Genomic DNA, 22162 nt, shown 5'->3' on the forward strand with positions numbered 1-22162 from the left:
CAAAAATCTGCCTATTTAACGCTGAACTCGTGTGTTTGCAAAGATAAACACCACCTGAAGTGAAATAAGTCATCTTTAATGAAACCAAGTGAAGCTCCTCTTAAACTCGTCTTATGGACAATTCAAACGACTAAAAACACGTGTGGTGTAGCTGCTGTGTTCCGTCGCCCTCCGTAGTGTTTACACCGGCCGACCCGACATTAGAGGGTCCAGATGAAGCCGACGAGCTACGACCAGGGAGCGAAGTGTGAACTGATCTGAAGACGGTCTGAGACACAGAGACACGCTGAGACACTCTGAGACACGCTGAAACACTCTGAGACACGCTGAGACACGCTGAGACACTCTGAGACGGTCAGAGACACTCTGAGACACGCTGAGACGGTCTGAGACACGCTGAGACACTCTGAGACGGTCAGAGACACTCTGAGACACGCTGAGACGGTCTGAGACACGCTGAAACACTCTGAGACACACTGAGACACTCTGAGACGGTCTGAGACATGCTGAGACACTCTGAGACACTCTGAGACGGTCAGAGACACTCTGAGACACTCTGAGACGGTCTGAGACACGCTGAGACACGCTGAAAGTTACATTCAGAGATGTTGTGTTTGAAAACCACAACGGATCATGTTAATGTGACTGATTTGTGAGTGGAGTCTGGAACTCAGAGAACAGCTGTTATCTGCCATGTTTCACTCATCATATTCATCATGTTTCACAAGCATCATCTTCATCACCTTCATCACCATCATCTTCATCATGTTTCACACACATCATCTTCATCACCTTCATCATCATCATCACCATCACCTTCATCACCTTCATCATCATCATGTTTCACACATCATCATCATCATGTTTCACACATCACCTTCATCATGTTTCACACATCACCTTCATCATGTTTCACACATCATCTTCATCATGTTTCACACATCATCTTCATCACCATCATCTTTATCATCATCATCATCATGTTTCACACATCATCTTCATCATGTTTCACACATCATCATCATGTTTCACACATCACCTTCGTCATGTTTCACACATCATCTTCATCATGTTTAACACATCACCTTCGTCATGTTTCACACATCATCTTCATCACCTTCATCATGTTTCACATACATCATCTTCATCACCATTATGCTTCACACACATCATCTTCATCATGTTTCACACATCATCTTCATCATGTTTCACACATCATCATCATGTTTCACACATCATCATCATCATCTTCATCATGTTTCACATACATCATCATCATCATCATGTTTCACCTTCATCACCATCATGTTTCACACCATCTTCATCATGTTTCACACATCATCTTCATCATGTTTCACAAATCATCTTCATCATGTTTCACACATCATCTTCATCACCTTCATCATGTTTCACACATCATCTTCATCACCTTCATCACCTTCATCATGTTTCACACACATCATTTTCATCATGTTTCACGCATCATCTTCATCATGTTTCACACATCATCTTCATCACCTTCATCATCTTCATCATGTTTCACACATCATCATCATCATCTTCATCATGTTTCACATACATCATCATCATCTTCATCATGTTTCACCTTCATCACCATCATGTTACACACCATCTTCATCATGTTTCACACATCATCTTCATCATGTTTCACAAATCATCTTCATAAACACAACAAACACACAACAAAAAAACAAACACAACAAACACACAACAAACACAACAAGCACAACAAACACACAACAAACACAACACACACACAACAAACACACACAACAAACAAAAAACATACACAACAAACACACAACAAAAAAACAAACACAACAAACAAACACAACAAACACACAACACACAACAAACACACAACAAACACAACAAACACAACACAACAAACACACACAACAAACACACACAAAACAAACACACACACAACAAACACACACAACAAACACACACAACAAACACACAACAAACAAACACAACAAACACAACAAGCACAACAAACACAACACACAACAAACACACACAACAAACACACAACAAACACACACAACAAACACAACAAACACACACAACAAACACACACAACAAGCACACAACAAACACAACAAACACACACAAAACAAACACACACACAACAAACACACACAACAAACACACACAACAAACACACAACAAACAAACACAACAAACACAACAAGCACAACAAACACAACACACAACAAACACACACAACAAACACACAACAAACACACACAACAAACACAACAAACACACACAACAAACACACACAACAAGCACACAACAAACACAACAAACACACACAACAAACACACACACACAACAAAAAACAAACACACAACAAACACACACAACAAACACACACACAACAAACACACAACAAACACAACAAACACAACAAACACACAACAAACACACGCAACAAACACAAAACAAACACAACATAGACACAACAAACACATAAAAAAACACAGCAAACACAACAAACACACAACAAACACACAATAAACACACACAACAAACACACAACACACAACAAACACACACAACAAACATACAACAAACACACAACAAACACACAACAAACACACACAACAAACACACAACACACAACAAACACAAAACAAACACAACAAACACAACAAACACAACAAACACACAACACAGACACAACAAACACACAACAAACACAACACACACAACAAACACACAACAAACACACAACAGACACCCAACAAACACAACAAACACACACAACAAACACACAACAAACACAACAAACACACAACACACACACAACAAACACACAACAAACAACAAACACAACAAACACACAACACACTCACAACAAACACACAACAAACACAGCAAACAACAAACACACAACAAACACACAACACACACAACACACACACAACAAACACAGCAAACACAACAAACACACAACAAACACTCAACAAACACACAACAAACACACACAACAAACACACAATAAACACACACAACAAACACACAACAAACAAAACAAACAACAAACACAACAAACACAACAAACACAACACACACAACACACTCACACAACAAACACACAACAAACTCACATAACAAACAGACAACACACACACAACAAATACAACAAACACACAACACACACACAACAAACACACACAACAAGCACACAACAAACACAACAAACACACACAAAACAAACACACACACAACAAACACACACAACAAACACACACAACAAACACACAACAAACAAACACAACAAACACAACAAGCACAACAAACACAACACACAACAAACACACACAACAAACACACAACAAACACACACAACAAACACAACAAACACACACAACAAACACACACAACAAGCACACAACAAACACAACAAACACACACAACAAACACACACACACAACAAAAAACAAACACACAACAAACACACAACAAACACACACACAACAAACACACAACAAACACAACAAACACAACAAACACACAACAAACACACGCAACAAACACAAAACAAACACAACATAGACACAACAAACACATAACAAACACAGCAAACACAACAAACACACAACAAACACACAATAAACACACACAACACAACAAACACACACAACAAACACACACAACAAACATACAACAAACACACAACAAACACACACAACAAACACACAACACACAACAAACACAAAACAAACACAACAAACACAACAAACACAACAAACACACAACACAGACACAACAAACACACAACAAACACAACACACACAACAAACACACAACAAACACACAACAAACACCCAACAAACACAACAAACACACACAACAAACACACAACAAACACAACAAACACACAACACACACACAACAAACACACAACAAACACACAACAAACAACAAACACAACAAACACACAACACACACACAACAAACACACAACAAACACAGCAAACAACAAACACACAACAAACACACAACACACACAACACACACACAACAAACACAGCAAACACAACAAACACACAACAAACACTCAACAAACACACAACAAACACACACAACAAACACACAATAAACACACACAACAAACACACAACAAACACAACAAACACACACACAACAAACACACAACAAACACACACAACAGACGCACAACAAACACAACAAACACACACAGCAAACACACAACAAACACAGCAAACAACAAACACACAACACACAACAAACACACAACACACACAACACACACACAACAAACACAGCAAACACAACAAACACACAACAAACACTCAACAAACACACAACAAACACACACAACAAACACACAATAAACACACACAACAAACACACAACAAACAAAACAAACAACAAACACAACAAACACAACAAACACAACACACACAACACACTCACACAACAAACACACAACAAACTCACATAACAAACAGACAACACACACACAACAAATACAACAAACACACAACACACACACAACAAACACACAACAAACACACAACACACACAACAAACACACAACAAACACACACAACAAACACACAACAAACACAACAAACACACACACAACAAACACACAACAAACACACACAACAGACGCACAACAAACACAACAAACACACACAGCAAACACACAACAAACACAGCAAACAACAAACACACAACACACAACAAACACACAACACACACAACACACACACAACAAACACAGCAAACACAACAAACACACAACAAACACTCAACAAACACACAACAAACACACACAACAAACACACAATAAACACACACAACAAACACACAACAAACAAAACAAACAACAAACACAACAAACACAACAAACACAACACACACAACACACTCACACAACAAACACACAACAAACTCACATAACAAACAGACAACACACACACAACAAATACAACAAACACACAACACACACACAACAAACACACACAACAAGCACACAACAAACACAACAAACACACACAAAACAAACACACACACAACAAACACACACAACAAACACACACAACAAACACACAACAAACAAACACAACAAACACAACAAGCACAACAAACACAACACACAACAAACACACACAACAAACACACAACAAACACACACAACAAACACAACAAACACACACAACAAACACACACAACAAGCACACAACAAACACAACAAACACACACAACAAACACACACACACAACAAAAAACAAACACACAACAAACACACACAACAAACACACACACAACAAACACACAACAAACACAACAAACACACAACAAACACAACAAACACACAACAAACACACAACACACAACACACACACACAACAAACAGCAAACACAACAAACACACAACAAACACTCAACAAACACACACAACAAACACACAATGAACACACAACAAACACACAACAAACACACAACAAACACAACAAACACACACACAACAAACACACAACAAACACACACAACAAACACACAACAAACACAACAAAGAGACAACAAACACACACAACAAACACAACAAACACACAACAAACACACAACAAACACACAACAAACACAACAAACACACAACAAACACAACAAACACACACACAACAAACACACAACAAACACACACAACAAACACAACAAACACACAACAAACACACAACAAACACACAACAAACACAACAAACACACAACACAGACACAACAAACACACAACAAACACAACAAACACACACAACAAGCACACAACAAACACACACAACAAACACACAACAAACACAACAAACACACAACAAACACACACAGCAAACACACAACAAACACACAACAAACACACACAACAAACACACAACAAACACAACAAACACAACAAACACACAACAAACACACGCAACAAACACAAAACAAACACAACAAACACACAACATAGACACAACAAACACATAACAAACACACAGCAAACAACAAACACACAACAAACACACAACAAACACACACAACAAACACACAACACACAACAAACACAAACAACAAACATACAACAAACACACAACAAACACACAACAAACACACAACAAATACACAACACACAACAAACACACAACAAACACAAAACAAACACAAAAACACAACAAACACACAACACAGACACAACAAACACACAACAAACACAACACACACAACAAAGACACAACAAACACACAACAGACACCCAACAAACACAACAAACACACACAACCAACACAACAAACACACAACACACACACAACAAAAAAACAAACACAACAAACAAACACAACAAACACAACACACAACAAACACACAACAAACACAACAAACACAACACAACAAACACACACAACAAACACACACAAAACAAACACACACACAACAAACACACAACAAACACACACAACAAACACACAACAAACAAACACAACAAGCACAACAAACACAACACACAACAAACACACACAACAAACACACAACAAACACACACAACAAACACAACAAACACACACAACAAACACACACAACAAGCACACAACAAACACAACAAACACACACAACAAACACACACACACAACAAAAAACAAACACACAACAAACACACACAACAAACACACACACAACAAACACACAACAAACACACAACAAACACACATCAAACACAAAACAAACACACACACAACAAACACACAACAAACACAACAAACACACACAACAATCACACAACAAACACACACAACAAACACACAACAAACACACGCAACAAACACAACAAACACACAACACAGACACAACAAACACATAACTAACACACAACAAACACACACAACAAACACACAACTAACACACAACAAACACAACAAACACACAACACACAACAAACAACAAACACACAACAAACACAACAAACACACAACAAACAACAAACACAACAAACACACAACAAACACACACAACAAACACACACAACAAACCCACAACAAACACACACAAGAAACACGCAACAAACACACACAACAAACACACAACAAACACACAACAAACACACAAAACAAACACACACAACAAACACACAACAAACACAACAAAGAGACAACAAACACACAACAAACACACAACAAACACAACAAACACACAACAAACACACAACAAACACAACAAACACACAACAAACACACACAACAAACACACAACAAACACAACAAACAACAAACACACAACACACACAACAAACACAACAAACACACACAACAAACACAACAAACACACAACACACACACAACAAACAAACAACAAACAACAAACACAACAAACACACAACACACACAACAAACACACAACAAACACAACAAACAACAAACACACAACACACACAACAAACACAACAAACACACAACAAACACACAACACACAACACACACACACAACAAACAGCAAACACAACAAACACACAACAAACACTCAACAAACACACACAACAAACACACAATAAACACACACAACAAACACACAACAAACACACAACAAACACAACAAACACACACACAACAAACACACAACAAACACACACAACAAACACACAACAAACACAACAAAGAGACAACAAACACACACAACAAACACAACAAACACACAACAAACACACAACAAACACACAACAAACACAACAAACACACAACAAACACAACAAACACACACACAACAAACACACAACAAACACACACAACAAACACAACAAACACACAACAAACACACAACAAACACACAACAAACACAACAAACACACAACACAGACACAACAAACACACAACAAACACAACAAACACACACAACAAGCACACAACAAACACACACAACAAACACACACAACAAACACACAACAAACACAACAAACACACAACAAACACACACAGCAAACACACAACAAACACACAACAAACACACACAACAAACACACAACAAACACAACAAACACAACAAACACACAACAAACACACGCAACAAACACAAAACAAACACAACAAACACACAACATAGACACAACAAACACATAACAAACACACAGCAAACACAACAAACACACAACAAACACACAACAAACACACACAACAAACACACAACACACAACAAACACAAACAACAAACATACAACAAACACACAACAAACACACAACAAACACACACAACAAATACACAACACACAACAAACACACAACAAACACAAAACAAACACAAAAACACAACAAACACACAACACAGACACAACAAACACACAACAAACACAACACACACAACAAAGACACAACAAACACACAACAGACACCCAACAAACACAACAAACACACACAACCAACACAACAAACACACAACACACACACAACAAACACACAACAAACACACAACAAACAACAAACACAACAAACACACAACACACACAACAAACACACAACAAACAACAAACACACAACACACACACAACAAACACAACAAACACACAACAAACACACAACACACACAACACACACACACAACAAACACAGCAAACACAACAAACACACAACAAACACTCAACAAACACACAACAAACACACAACAAACACACAACAAACACACACAACAAACACACAACAAACACAACAAACACACACACAACAAACACAACAAACACACACAACAGACGCACAACAGACACGACAAACACACACAGCAAACACACAACAAACACAACAAACACAACAAACACACAACAAACACAACAAACAAACACACAACAAACACAACAAACAAAACAAACAACAAACACAACAAACACACAACAAACACAACACACACAACACACTAACACAACAAACACACAACAAACACACATAACAAACAGACAACACACACACAACAAACACAACAAACACACAACACACACACAACAAACACACACAACAAACACACAACAAACACACAACAAACACAACAAACACAACAAACACACAACAAACACACGCAACAAACACAAAACAAACACAACAAACACACAACATAGACACAACAAACACATAACAAACACACAGCAAACACAACAAACACACAACAAACACACAACAAACACACAACACACAACAAACACACACAACAAACATACAACAAACACACAACAAACACACAACAAACACACACAACAAACACACAACACACAACAAACACACAACAAACACAAAACAAACACAACAAACACAACAAACACACAACACAGACACAACAAACACACAACAAACACAACACACACAACAAACACACAACAAACACACAACAGACACCCAACAAACACAACAAACACACACAACCAACACAACAAACACACAACACACACACAACAAACACACAACAAACACACACAACAAACACACAACACACACAACACACACACACAACAAACACAGCAAACACAACAAACACACAACAAACACTCAACAAACACACACAACAAACACACAACAAACACACACAACAAACACACAACAAACACACACACAACAAACACAACAAACACACACAACAGACGCACAACAAACACAACAAACACACACAGCAAACACACAACAAACACAATAAACACAACAAACCCACAACAAACACACAACAAACACACAACAAACACACACAACAAACACACACAACAAACACAACACACACAACAAACACACAACAGACACCCAACAAACACAACAAACACACACAACCAACACAACAAACACACAACACACACACAACAAACACACAACAAACACACACAACAAACACACACAACACACACACACAACAAACACAGCAAACACAACAAACACACACAACAAACACAACAAAAACACAACAAACACACAACAAACACAACAAACACAACAGACACAACAGACACAACAAACACACAACAAACACAACACACACAACAAACACACAACACACACAACAAATACACAACAAACACAAAACAAACACAACAAACACACAACAACAAAACAAACACACAACAAACACACACAACAAACACAAAGCAAACACAACAAACACAACAAACACACAACAAACACAACAAACACACACACAACAAACACAACAAACACAACAAACACACACAACAGACGCACAACAAACACAACAAACACACACAGCAAACACACAACAAACACAACAAACACAACAGACACAACAGACACAACAAACACACAACAAACACAACACACACAACAAACACACAACACACACAACAAATACACAACAAACACAAAACAAACACAACAAACACACAACAACCAAACAAACACACAACAAACACACACAACAAACACAAAGCAAACACAACAAACACAACAAACACACAACAAACACAACAAACACACACACAACAAACACAACAAACACACAACAGACGCACAACAAACACAACAAACACACACAGCAAACACACAACAAACACAACAAACACAACAAACACACAACAAACACACACAACAAACACACAACAAACACAACAAACAAAACAAACAACAAACACAACAAACACACAACAAACACAACACACACAACACACTCACACAACAAACACACAACAAACACACATAACAAACAGACAACACACACACAACAAACACAACAAACACACAACACACACACAACAAACACACGACAAACACACAACACACACAACAAACACACGACAAAAAACAAACACAAAATAAACACAATAAACACACAACAAACACACAACACGCACAACACACACAACAAACACACAACAAACACACACAACAAACACAACAAACACACACAACAAACACAACAAACACACAACAAACACACAACAAACACAACAAACACAACAGACACAACAGACACAACAAACACACAACAAACACAACACACACAACAAACACACAACACACACAACAAATACACAACAAACACAAAACAAACACAACAAACACACAACAACAAAACAAACACACAACAAACACACACAACAAACACAAAGCAAACACAACAAACACAACAAACACACAACACACACAACAAACACACAACAAACACACACACAAACACACACACAACAAACACACACAACAAACACACAACAAACAAACACAACAAACACACACAACAAACACAACAAACACACAACACAGACACAACAAACACACAACAAACACAACAAACACACACAACAAACACACAACAAACACACAACAAAAAAACACAACAAACACACACAACAAACACACAACACACAACAAACACACACAACAAACACAACAAACACACAACACACAACAAACACACACAACAAACACAAACACACACACAACAAACACACAACAAACAAACACACACAACAAACACAACAAACACAACAAACACACAACACACAACAAACACACACAACAAACACACACACAAACACACACACAACAAACACACACAACAAACACACACAACAAACACAACAAACACACAACACACAACAAACACACACACAAACACACACAACAAACACACAACAAACAAACACACACAACAAACACAACAAACACAGCAAACACACAACACACAACAAACACACACAAACACACACACAACAAACACACACAACAAACACACAACAAACAAACACAACAAACACACACAACAAACACAACAAACACACAACACAGACACAACAAACACACAACAAACACAACAAACACACACAACAAACACACAACAAACACACAACAAAAAAACAAACACACAACAAACACACAACACACAACAAACACACACAACAAACATACAACAAACAGACAACAAACACACAACAAACACACAACAAACACACAACAAACACAAAACAAACACAACAAACACACAACAAACACACAAAGAACACAACAAACACACAACACAGACACAACAAACACACAACAAACACAACACACACACAACAAACACATAACAAACACAACAACAGACAACACACACAACAAACAAAACAAACACACAACAAACACAACACACACAACAGACACACAACAAACACAACAAACACACAACAAACACACACAACAAACACACAACAAAGACCCACAACAAACACACAACAAACACACACAACAAACACACACAACAAACACACAACAAACACACACAACAAACACACACAACAAACACACAACAAACACACACAATACACACAATAAACACACAACAAACACAACAAACACACAACAAACACACACAACACACACAACAAACACACAACTAACACACAACAAACACACACAACAAACCCACAACAAACACACATAACAAACACACAACAAACACAACACACACAACAAACACAACAAACACACACAACACACAACAAACACACACAAGAAACACACAACAAACACACACAACAAACACACAACAAACACACAACAAACACAACAAAGAGACAACAAACACACAACAAACACACACAACAAACACACAACAAACACACAACACAGACAGAACAAACACATAACAAACACACAACAAACACACACACAACAAACACACACAAACACACACAACAAACACACACAACAAACACACACAACAATCACACAACAAACAAACACAACAAGCACAACAAACACACAACACACAACAAACACACAACAAACACACAACAAACACACAACAAACACAACAAACACACACAACAAACACACACAACAAGCACACAACAAACACAACAAACACACACAACAAACACACACACAACAAAAAACAAACACACAACAAACACACACAACAAACACACACACAACAAACACACAACACACACACAACAAACACACAACAAACACACACAACAAACACACACAACACACACACACAACAAACACAGCAAACACAACAAACACACACAACAAACACAACAAAAACACAACAAACACACAACAAACACAACAAACACAACAGACACAACAGACACAACAAACACACAACAAACACAACACACACAACAAACACACAACACACACAACAAATACACAACAAACACAAAACAAACACAACAAACACACAACAACAAAACAAACACACAACAAACACACACAACAAACACAAAGCAAACACAACAAACACAACAAACACACAACAAACACAACAAACACACACACAACAAACACAACAAACACAACAAACACACACAACAGACGCACAACAAACACAACAAACACACACAGCAAACACACAACAAACACAACAAACACAACAGACACAACAGACACAACAAACACACAACAAACACAACACACACAACAAACACACAACACACACAACAAATACACAACAAACACAAAACAAACACAACAAACACACAACAACCAAACAAACACACAACAAACACACACAACAAACACAAAGCAAACACAACAAACACAACAAACACACAACAAACACAACAAACACACACACAACAAACACAACAAACACACAACAGACGCACAACAAACACAACACACACAACACACTCACACAACAAACACACAACAAACACACATAACAAACAGACAACACACACACAACAAACACAACAAACACACAACACACACACAACAAACACACGACAAACACACAACACACACAACAAACACACGACAAAAAACAAACACAAAATAAACACAATAAACACACAACAAACACACAACACGCACAACACACACAACAAACACACAACAAACACACACAACAAACACAACAAACACACACAACAAACACAACAAACACACAACAAACACACAACAAACACAACAAACACAACAGACACAACAGACACAACAAACACACAACAAACACAACACACACAACAAACACACAACACACACAACAAATACACAACAAACACAAAACAAACACAACAAACACACAACAACAAAACAAACACACAACAAACACACACAACTAACACAAAGCAAACACAACAAACACAACAAACACACAACACACACAACAAACACACAACAAACACACACACAAACACACACACAACAAACACACACAACAAACACACAACAAACAAACACAACAAACACACACAACAAACACAACAAACACACAACACAGACACAACAAACACACAACAAACACAACAAACACACACAACAAACACACAACAAACACACAACAAAAAAACACAACAAACACACACAACAAACACACAACACACAACAAACACACACAACAAACACAACAAACACACAACACACAACAAACACACACAACAAACACAAACACACACACAACAAACACACAACAAACAAACACACACAACAAACACAACAAACACAACAAACACACAACACACAACAAACACACACAACAAACACACACACAAACACACACACAACAAACACACACAACAAACACACACAACAAACACAACAAACACACAACACACAACACACACACACACAAACACACACACAACAAACACACAACAAACAAACACACACAACAAACACAACAAACACAGCAAACACACAACACACAACAAACACACACAAACACACACACAACAAACACACACAACAAACACACAACAAACAAACACAACAAACACACACAACAAACACAACAAACACACAACACAGACACAACAAACACACAACAAACACAACAAACACACACAACAAACACACAACAAACACACAACAAAAAAACAAACACACAACAAACACACAACACACAACAAACACACAACAAACATACAACAAACAGACAACAAACACACAACAAACACACAACAAACACACAACAAACACAAAACAAACACAACAAACACACAACAAACACACAAAGAACACAACAAACACACAACACAGACACAACAAACACACAACAAACACAACACACACACAACAAACACATAACAAACACAACAACAGACAACACACACAACAAACAAAACAAACACACAACAAACACAACACACACAACAGACACACAACAAACACAACAAACACACAACAAACACACACAACAAACACACAACAAAGACCCACAACAAACACACAACAAACACACACAACAAACACACACAACAAACACACAACAAACACACACAACAAACACACACAACAAACACACAACAAACACACACAATACACACAATAAACACACAACAAACACAACAAACACACAACAAACACACACAACACACACAACAAACACACAACTAACACACAACAAACACACACAACAAACCCACAACAAACACACATAACAAACACACAACAAACACAACACACACAACAAACACAACAAACACACACAACACACAACAAACACACACAAGAAACACACAACAAACACACACAACAAACACACAACAAACACACAACACAGACAGAACAAACACATAACAAACACACAACAAACACACACACAACAAACACACACAAACACACACAACAAACACACACAACAAACACACACAACAATCACACAACAAACAAACACAACAAGCACAACAAACACACAACACACAACAAACACACAACAAACACACAACAAACACACAACAAACACAACAAACACACACAACAAACACACACAACAAGCACACAACAAACACAACAAACACACACAACAAACACACACACAACAAAAAACAAACACACAACAAACACACACAACAAACACACACACAACAAACACACAACAAACACACAACAAACACACATCAAACACAAAACAAACACACACACAACAAACACACAACAAACACAAACACACAACAAACACAAAACAAACACACAACAAATACACACAACAAACACAAAACAAACACAAAACAAACACACAACAAACACACAAACACACAACAAACACACAACAAACACAACAAACACACAACAAACACACAACACACTCACACAACAAATACAACAAACACACACAACAAACACACAACAAACACAAAACAAACACACAACAAACACACAACAAACACAAAACAAACACAAAACAAACACACAACAAACACACAAACACACAACAAACACACAACAAACACAACAAACACAACAAACACACAACAAACACACGCAACAAACACAAAACAAACACAACAAACACACAACATAGACACAACAAACACAACAAACACACAGCAAACACAACAAACACACAACAAACACACAACAAACACACACAACAAACACACAACACACAACAAACACACACAACAAACATACAACAAACACACAACAAACACAACAAACACACACAACAAACACACAACACACAACAAACACACAACAAACACAAAACAAACACAACAAACACAACAAACACACAACACAGACACAACAAACACACAACAAACACAACACACACAACAAACACACAACAAACACACAACAGACACCCAACAAACACAACAAACACACACAACCAACACAACAAACACACAACACACACACAACAAACACACAACAAACACACACAACAAACACACAACACACACAACACACACACACAACAAACACAGCAAACACAACAAACACACAACAAACACTCAACAAACACACAACAAACACACACAACAAACACACAACAAACACACACAACAAACACACACAACAAACACACAACAAACACACACACAACAAACACAACAAACACACACAACAGACGCACAACAAACACAACAAACACACAGCAAACACACAACAAACACAACAAACACAACAAACCCACAACAAACACACAACAAACACACAACAAACACACACAACAAACACACACAACAAACACAACACACACAACAAACACACAACAGACACCCAACAAACACAACAAACACACACAACCAACACAACAAACACACAACACACACACAACAAACACACAACAAACACACACAACAAACACACAACACACACAACACACACACACAACAAACACAGCAAACACAACAAACACACACAACAAACACAACAAAAACACAACAAACACACAACAAACACAACAAACACAACAGACACAACAGACACAACAAACACACAACAAACACAACACACACAACAAACACACAACACACACAACAAATACACAACAAACACAAAACAAACACAACAAACACACAACAACAAAACAAACACACAACAAACACACACAACAAACACAAAGCAAACACAACAAACACAACAAACACACAACAAACACAACAAACACACACACAACAAACACAACAAACACACACAACAGACGCACAACAAACACAACAAACACACACAGCAAACACACAACAAACACAACAAACACACAACAAACACAACAAACACAACAGACACAACAGACACAACAAACACACAACAAACACAACACACACAACAAACACACAACACACACAACAAATACACAACAAACACAAAACAAACACAACAAACACACAACAACAAAACAAACACACAACAAACACACACAACAAACACAAAGCAAACACAACAAACACAACAAACACACAACAAACACAACAAACACACACACAACAAACACAACAAACACACACAACAAACACAACAAACACACAACAAACACACAACAAACACAACAAACACAACAGACACAACAGACACAACAAACACACAACAAACACAACACACACAACAAACACACAACACACACAACAAATACACAACAAACACAAAACAAACACAACAAACACACAACAACAAAACAAACACACAACAAACACACACAACAAACACAAAGCAAACACAACAAACACAACAAACACACAACAAACACAACAAACACACACACAACAAACACAACAAACACACACAACAGACGCACAACAAACACAACAAACACACACAGCAAACACACAACAAACACAACAAAAACACAACAAACACACAACAAACACAACAAACACAACAGACACAACAGACACAACAAACACACAACAAACACAACACACACAACAAACACACAACACACACAACAAATACACAACAAACACAAAACAAACACAACAAACACACAACAACAAAACAAACACACAACAAACACACACAACAAACACAAAGCAAACACAACAAACACAACAAACACACAACAAACACAACAAACACACACACAACAAACACAACAAACACACACAACAGACGCACAACAAACACAACAAACACACACAGCAAACACACAACAAACACAACAAACACAACAAACACACAACAAACACACACAACAAACACACAACAAACACAACAAACAAAACAAACAACAAACACAACAAACACACAACAAACACAACACACACAACACACTCACACAACAAACACACAACAAACACACATAACAAACAGACAACACACACACAACAAACACAACAAACACACAACACACACACAACAAACACACGACAAACACACAACACACACAACAAACACACAACAAAAAACAAACACAAAACAAACACAATAAACACACAACAAACACACAACACGCACAACACACACAACAAACACACAACAAACACACACAACAAACACAACAAACACACACAACAAACACAACAAACACACAACAAACACACAACAAACACACAACAAACACAACAAACACAACAGACACAACAGACACAACAAACACACAACAAACACAACACACACAACAAACACACAACACACACAACAAATACACAACAAACACAACAAACACACAACAACAAAACAAACACACAACAAACACACACAACAAACACAAAGCAAACACAACAAACACAACAAACACACAACACACACAACAAACACACAACAAACACACACACAAACACACACACAACAAACACACACAACAAACACACAACAAACAAACACAACAAACACACACAACAAACACAACAAACACACAACACAGACACAACAAACACACAACAAACACAACAAACACACACAACAAACACACAACAAACACACAACAAAAAAACACAACAAACACACACAACACACAACAAACACACACAACAAACACAACAAACACACAACACACAACAAACACACACAACAAACACACACACAAACACACACACAACAAACACACAACAAACAAACACACACAACAAACACAACAAACACAACAAACACACAACACACAACAAACACACACACAAACACACACACAACAAACACACACAACAAACACACACAACAAACACAACAAACACACAACACACAACAAACACACAACAAACACACACAACAAACACAACAAACACACAACACACAACAAACACACAACAAACACACACAAACACACACACAACAAACACACAACAAACAAACACACACAACAAACACAACAAACACAACAAACACACAACACACAACAAACACACACAAACACACACACAACAAACACACACAACAAACACACAACAAACAAACACAACAAACACACACATCAAACACAACAAACACACAACACAGACACAACAAACACACAACAAACACAACAAACACACACAACAAACACACAACAAACACACAACAAAAAAACAAACACACAACAAACACACAACACACAACAAACACACACAACAAACATACAACAAACAGACAACAAACACACAACAAACACACAACAAACACAAAACAAACACAACAAACACACAACAAACACACAAAGAACACAACAAACACACAACACAGACACAACAAACACACAACAAACACAACACACACACAACAAACACATAACAAACACAACAACAGACAGCACACACAACAAACAAAACAAACACACAACAAACACAACACACACAACAGACACACAACAAACACAACAAACACACAACAAACACACACAACAAACACACAACAAAGACCCACAACAAACACACAACAAACACACACAAACACACACACAACAAACACACACAACAAACACACACAACAAACACAACAAACACACAACACACAACAAACACACACAACAAACACACACACAAACACACACACAACAAACACACAACAAACAAACACACACAACAAACACAACAAACACAACAAACACACAACAACAAAACAAACACACAACAAACACACACAACAAACACAAAGCAAACACAACAAACACAACAAACACACAACACACACAACAAACACACAACAAACACACACACAAACACACACACAACAAACACACACAACAAACACACAACAAACAAACACAACAAACACACACAACAAACACAACAAACACACAACACAGACACAACAAACACACAACAAACACAACAAACACACACAACAATCACACAACAAACACACAACAAAAAAACACAACAAACACACACAACAAACACACAACACACAACAAACACACACAACAAACACAACAAACACACAACACACAACAAACACACACAACAAACACACACACAAACACACACACAACAAACACACAACAAACAAACACACACAACAAACACAACAAACACAACAAACACACAACACACAACAAACACACACAACAAACACACACACAAACACACACACAACAAACACACACAACAAACACACACAACAAACACAACAAACACACAACACACAACAAACACACACAACAAACACACACACAAACACACACACAACAAACACACAACAAACAAACACACACAACAAACACAACAAACACAACAAACACACAACACACAACAAACACACACAAACACACACACAACAAACACACACAACAAACACACAACAAACAAACACAACAAACACACACAACAAACACACAACAAAAAAACACAACAAACACACACAACAAACACACAACACACAACAAACACAAACAACAAACACACACACAAACACACACACAACAAACACACAACAAACAAACACACACAACAAACACAACAAACACAACAAACACAACAAACACACAACACACAACAAACACACACAACAAACACACACACAAACACACACACAACAAACACACACAACAAACACACACAACAAACACAACAAACACACAACACACAACAAACACACACAACAAACACACACACAAACACACACACAACAAACACACAACAAACAAACACACACAACAAACACAACAAACACAACGAACACACACAAACACACACACAACAAACACACACAACAAACACACAACAAACAAACACAACAAACACACACAACAAACACAACAAACACACAACACAGACACAACAAACACACAACAAACACAACAAACACACACAACAAACACACAACAAACACACAACAAAAAAACACAACACACAACAAACACACAACACACAACAAACACACACAACAAACATACAACAAACAGACAACAAACACACAACAAACACACAACAAACACAAAACAAACACAACAAACACACAACAAACACACAAAGAACACAACAAACACACAACACAGACACAACAAACACACAACAAACACAACACACACACAACAAACACATAACAAACACAACAACAGACAGCACACACAACAAACAAAACAAACACACAACAAACACAACACACACAACAGACACACAACAAACACAACAAACACACAACAAACACACACAACAAACACACAACAAAGACCCACAACAAACACACAACAAACACACACAAACACACACACAACAAACACACACAACAAACACACACAACAAACACAACAAACACACAACACACAACAAACACACACAACAAACACACACACAAACACACACACAACAAACACACAACAAACAAACACACACAACAAACACAACAAACACAACAAACACACAACACACAACAAACACACACAAACACACACACAACAAACACACACAACAAACACACAACAAACAAACACAACAAACACACACAACAAACACAACAAACACACAACACAGACACAACAAACACACAACAAACACAACAAACACACACAACAAACACACAACAAACACACAACAAAAAAACAAACACACAACAAACACACAACACACAACAAACACACACAACAAACATGC

Source organism: Embiotoca jacksoni, unplaced genomic scaffold (assembly GCF_022577435.1).
Source record: "Embiotoca jacksoni isolate LCO1_2020_lvr unplaced genomic scaffold, fEmbJac1.0.p SCAF_68, whole genome shotgun sequence".
In the NCBI taxonomy this organism is placed as follows: Eukaryota; Metazoa; Chordata; class Actinopteri; family Embiotocidae; genus Embiotoca; species Embiotoca jacksoni.